We start from the raw sequence: 6194 nt of genomic DNA, 5'->3' as shown, positions 1-6194 counted from the left end.
CCCCCTTCTCCTCCAGCATAGGCTGAAAAAAGCCGGAAAGGGGATTAAAAGAAAAGACGATGGATAGGATAGGGTTAATGGGGCAGGCGGAACTATGAAAAGAAAAGAGAGAGAGAGAGGCCAGGCTAGGCGGAAAGAGATGGTTTTAAGGGAGGGATTTAAAAGGCCGACTGAGGCTAGACAATGCCTACCTTGGGAAACAAAGTCAGCCCCGGCTGCTACTTTTTTGCCTAGTGAACTGGGACCATGGGGAGGGGGAATAGGAAAAAAGACTTCAAGCACAAACCGCAAACAAAACCACAAGACGTTTGGTGCAGGATCTTTTCCTTCCCGCCCCCCCCTTCTGAGACAGAGGAACAAAAGAAGCAGGCAGTGATGGGTTACGGCTGAGGGGGGGGGGAGAAGCTGCTCTGGAGCAGTCAGGTTTGCTAAAAAAAAGAAAAGAAGAGGTGGAAAAGGGATTCACCTCTAGGCAGAAATCTAAGGGGCAAAGCTTTCAGCAACAGCACATCTCTAGAACGGACAAAAAGCCACACCTATTGAATTTCTGCTTGTCGGATTGGTGTTTTTGCGTGGCAGGGGAGGGGGAAAGCCAGCAAGCCTACAGAAAAGTTGGTAGAAACTCCTGGGAGGTTGTCAAGATCCACTACTAGGGGTGGTCCTACCAGCGAGCAATGGTTCAACATGCCACCGGATCCTAGATGTGTTTATTTAGGAGTCGGGTCCCAGCGAGTTCAGTGGGGCTTACTCCTAGGCAGGGCTTTTTTTGTAGCAGGAACTCCTTTGTAAATTAGGCCCCCCCTCGCCCCCCCCCCCAATGTAGCCAATCCTCCAAGAGCTTGCAGTAGGCCCTGGAAGAGCCCTGTAAGTTCTTGGATGATTGGCTACATCAAGGCTGTGTGACCTAATATGTAAAGGAGTTCCTGTTACAAAAAAGCCCTGCTCCTAGGTGAGTTTGGTGTAGTGGTTAAGTGTGCAGACTCTTATCTGGGAGAACCAGGTTTGATTCCCCACTCCTCCACTTGCAGCTGCTGGAATGGCCTTGGGTCAGCCATAGCTGTGGCAGAGGTTGTCCTTGAAAGGGCAGCTGCTGTGAGAGTCCTCTCAGCCCCACCTATCTCACAGGGTGTCTGTTGTGGGGGAGGAAGGTAAAGGAGATTGTGAGCCGCTCTGAGGCTCTTCGGAGTGGAGGGTGGGATATAAATCCAATATCATCATCTTCTTCTTCTAAGTGTGTTGAGGACCAGGGCTTTTTTGGTAGAAAAAGCCCGGCAGGAATTCATTTGCACATTAGGCCACACCTCCTGATATCATAGTTTCACACAGAGCTTTTTGTAGAAAAAGCCCAGCAGGGACTCCTTTGCACATTAGGCCACACCCCCTGACACCAAGCCAGCTGGAATTGCGTTCCAGTGTGTTCCTGCTCAAAAAAAAAGCCCCATTGAGAACTATAACTTTGAAATGCCCTATGCTAGGGAAACGTGTCCAAAAGATCAAGGGAGGCTAGTGTTCATCGTATTGACTCCTCCCTACCCGGAAAGTCTGAGTTCTCTGTTAAAGGCAAGATACTTCTTCAGCTTCACTGATTGTATGAAACAAATTCATTTAATTCATTTCCTTCATTTATATCACACCTTTCTCCCCCAGGGGAACCCAAGGCAACTGTCGTCTGTTTCCTCTCTCCTGTTTTATGATTACAACAGCCCTGTGAGGTAGGCGAGGCTAAGGGAGTGCAACTACCCGAAGGTCACCCAGAGAGCTTCCATAGCAATGAGGGAATTCGAACCTGGGTCTCTCAGATCTTAGCCTGGCACTCTAACCACGAGGGCCAAGCTACAGCTGATAAAATATTATCAAAATAAATATTTAATATTCAGTGTACACAATAGTGAAATTAAAAACACAGGGCCTAAATATTCGGCTGCAAAGCTTTACATAAGCTGTAATAATTTCCCAAACACAGTTGATGGTCAAATGACCAACATAAGACCATACACGTTTCCCCCTCAGGGACGTTCCGCAGTCAATAATGCAGCTTTTTAAAAATATATTGGAAACTTTACACCAGATTATAACAGCAATGAAGATAAATTAAATTAGAAGAGTTTCCAGCTCAACAATGGGAAGAACTTCCTGACCATTAAGAGTGGTTCCTCAGTGGAACAGGCTTCCTCGGGAGGTGGTGGTTTTTAAACATGGTCATCTGACAGCAATGTGGAGCCTGTGAACTTACGGGAGGTATTTGTGGATTTCCTGCATTGTGCAGGGGGTTGGACTAGATGACCCTAGGGTTCCCTTCCAACTCTATGATTCTCTGCTGTATAACCTAAAACTATCCAATCAAGAAATGATCATTGCAAAAAACCCCAGAAAGATCTAGCTGCCTGGAAACTTGGGGAGAATTTGGATGCTGGTTTAAACAGACTGATGCACAAGTTAGAATACAGTGCCCGTTTCCTCTACTACACACCCAAAGATAATACTAATTTACAGGCGTCATTTTGTAGAAAAATAGGTGGCAGAGCTCATTAGCATAACTCATTAACATATGCTCTCCCCAGCCAAAAGCAACCTGATGTAAGAAAGGAGAGCCCAGGGCAAGCGAGACCTGTTTGGGCTGGCTAGAGATCCAGCCAGCCCAAACAGGCCTCACTCACCTGGGGCTCTCCTTGGCCACCCCCCCCCCCCAGTCAAAAGGCCAGCAAGTCACCCGCTGCCCAAAATCATATAAGAAGTGAAGAAAGGGTGGTGTGGGCTTCTCCAGGGGTTAATGAGGGTTGCTGGGAGTGTGGCAAAGCCCCCAGTGGCTAGCTGGCTGCCCGCTCTCCTAATCCAGGGATTGTTATGCAGCTGCACCTACTATTCAAAGGACAAGGTAGGTGGGGATGAAGTGGCGGAACCCCCAGAAAGGTTCAGGAGCTGTGCCCCTGTGAGCTCCCGCTGAATCAGAGGCCTAATAATTTGTATTTCTGTCTCTTTTTTTGCAATGACTTTATTTGGTAAAAGCAGAAGATGACTTGGGGGGGGTGTTGTTCAAGGGAATCTTGGCCACTGCCTAGTCAAACATGCCTTGTCTATCTCTTTGCAAAACATACCTCGATCATCCCTGCAGCTTTTTCCAACTCAAAAGGTAAAGCCTTCTGCCAACCAGCTCCTGAATTCTCGCAACCGGTTTGGCCAGTTCTTAGGGCTTTGCAGTACCATCCTAAGCGGAGTTCCGCCCTCTTAAGCCCACTGAAGCCGGGCGAGCTTAAAAGGGTGTAGCTCTGCTTAAGAGTGCACAGTTGCGGTAGGAAGCCCTTTGAAAGACGGAGGAGAATGTACTCCCCAACACACACACACACAAAACCCCTCTGTGAGTAGGTTTTCAAGGGTGTGATGTGATGCGGATGATCTGGGAAGTCACCCGGACGAGCAATAAGCTGCAAACCGCAACCATGAATATGGGGCAAGGGAAGAAGAAAGAAGAAGGAGGGAAGGAGGAGAAGGAGGAAGAGGGAAGAAGGGAGGAGAAAGGAGAAGGAGAAGAAGGGAGAATGGAGAAGGGAGGAGAAGGAGAAGAAGGGAGAAGGAGAAGGGAGAAGAAGGGAGAAGGAGAAGAGAGGAGAAGGAGAAGAAGGGAGGAGAGGGAGGAGGAGGAGAAGGAGAAGAAGGGAGAAGGAGAAGGGAGGAGAAGGGAGAAGAAGGGAGGAGGAGAAGAAGGGAGAAGAAATTGGATTTATATTCCACCCTCCATGCAGAGTCTCAGGATCTCCTTTATCTTCCTCCCCCACAACAAACACCTTGTGAGGTGGGTGGGGCTTTGAGGCTCTCACTGCGGCTGCCCTTTCAAGGACAACTCCTGAGAGAGCTATGGCTGACCCAAGGCCATTCCAGCAGCTGCAAGTGGAGGGGTGGGGAATCAAACCCGGTTCTCCCAGATAACAGTACGCACACTTCACCATTACACCAAACTGGCTCTCAACACCAAGACCGAACAGGATAAACAGACAGGTAGCTAGAAAAGAGCAAGGACCAACAAGATTCTCAATGCATAAGCTTCTCAGCGTCAAAGTATCTGACAAAAGGAGAGTTGGCTCTTGAAATCGTGCCGGTGGAAAGTACTGTCAAGTGGCAGCTGATCTATGGTGACCCCATCGCTAAAGGTTTTCAAGGAAAGAGACGTTCAGAGCTGGTTTGCCTTTGCCTGCTTCTACACAGTAGCCCTGGACTTCCTAGGTCACGGGTGTCAAACTCATTTGTTATGAGGGCCAGATCTGACACAAATGAGACCTTTTCGGGCCGGGCCATGTGTGTCAGAAAATGTAATGGCAGGTAGCAAAGATATAAACTTTATAAAGGAAACAAACACAATTAACTTTTAAAAAAAAAAAAACCCACCTTAAAACATGCTTAAAACATTAGCACTTATTGGTCTTAAAGGTGCTTTCTTTGTATCTCTCCATGGAATCCAGGGAACTGGGCAAAGGAAGCTCTGGCTCTTCCTTCCTTCTCCACGGGACTGGGAGGGAAGCCTCAGCCAATAGAAGGAAGGGAAGCTTGGCTCAGTAGCTCTGCTGTGCAACTGAGAGAGCCTGGCAAAGCAAGCTCTGCCCCCCCCCCTCTTCTTTCCCAAGCCAATGGAGAAAATAAAGGTTTTACTCTGTAGCTCCTGTTGTGATTTTGTTGTGAGCCTCCCTGAGCCTGCTTCGGCGGGGAGGGTGGGATATTAATCATAAAAAGTAAAGTTGTGATGCAGAAGGAAGCAAGAGGGAAGGAGAAGGAAGCAGATGACAGCCAGTTGCTTGGGGGCCTGATAGAAGCCCTCTGGGGGCCTCATTTGGCCCCTGGGCTGCATATCTGACATCCCTGTCCTAGATGGTCTTCCACCCAAACACTAACCAAGGTGACTCTGCTTAGCTTCCAAGATCTGATGAGATCAGTTTAGACTGGGCTATCCAAGTCAACAACTAAGACTCTGGAAATCTTGTTAGAAACGTAAGAAGCCATGCTGGATCAGGCCAATGGCTCATCCAGTCCAACACTCTGTGTCACACAGTAGCCAAAACCCAGGGGCCATCAAGAGGTTCACCAGCAGGGCCAGAACTCCAGAAGCCCTCCCAGTACCAAGAATACAGAGCATCACTGCCTCAGACAGAGTGCTCCACCCATAAAAAGGTAAAAGTCGTCACCTGTGCAAGCACTGAGTCGTTACCGACCCATGGGGTGACGTTTACGGGGTGGTTTGCTATTGCCATTCCCAGTCATCTACACTTTCCCCCCAGCAAGCTGGGGACTGGGGACTCATTTTACCAACCTCGGAAGGATGGAAGGCTGAGTTGACCTTGAGCCGGCTACCTGAACTCAGATTCCGCTGGGATAGAACTCAGGTCGTGAGCAGAGCTTGGACTGTAGTACCACAGCTTATCACTATATGAACCTGTGAAGCTGCCTTATACTGAATCAGATCCTCGGTCCATCAAAGTCAGTATTGTCTACTCAGACTGGCACTCTGCACCACGGCTACCTTGTGGATAACAGCCACTAACTTTTGCTCCATTTTTAGTATGTATCAGCAGATCTCTTTTTTTTACAAATCAGGGGTCTGCAGTGGTCTTCTGCCATCCTCCCAAGTTCCAAGTCTGAGTGGGTCAGGGGGAGGAGAGAATAGGGGATCATCCTTGTCACGTTCCCTTTGGAATTTGCTCAGTGATGAGATCTCGATGCAAAACATGACCCTGACCCACTTTAGAGGATGGGAAGGGCAGGGCCTCTGCAAAGTGCAAACCTGGCTTGCTGCTAAGGCCACGCAAAATGGCCAGTGGCCAAAACTAAGGTTTGCTTTGATGGAGTGAGCAAAAGGTTCCTCTTGTCCAGTGACAGCTGTACCCAGGCACACCTGGTATCAAGAGCATCACCTCCAAAAACAAGAGGTTCCAGCCACACATATTACTTGACAGAACCCATCAACATTACTTTGTCTAATCCTTTCAAGCCTATAGCTCTAGAAGGAAAGGAAAGGTCCACTGTGCAAGCACCAGTCATTTCCGACTCTGTGGTGACGTTGCTCTCACGTTTTCATGGCAGACTTTTTACGGGGTGGTTTGCCATTGCCTTCCCCAGTCATCTACACTTTCCCCCCAGCAAGCTGGGTACTCATTTTACCAACCTCGGAAGGATGGAAGGCTGAGTCAACCTCAAGCCGGCTACCTGAA

Source organism: Heteronotia binoei, chromosome 5 (genome assembly GCF_032191835.1).
Source record: "Heteronotia binoei isolate CCM8104 ecotype False Entrance Well chromosome 5, APGP_CSIRO_Hbin_v1, whole genome shotgun sequence".
In the NCBI taxonomy this organism is placed as follows: Eukaryota; Metazoa; Chordata; class Lepidosauria; order Squamata; family Gekkonidae; genus Heteronotia; species Heteronotia binoei.
Note: the sequence above shows the minus strand (reverse complement) of the source record.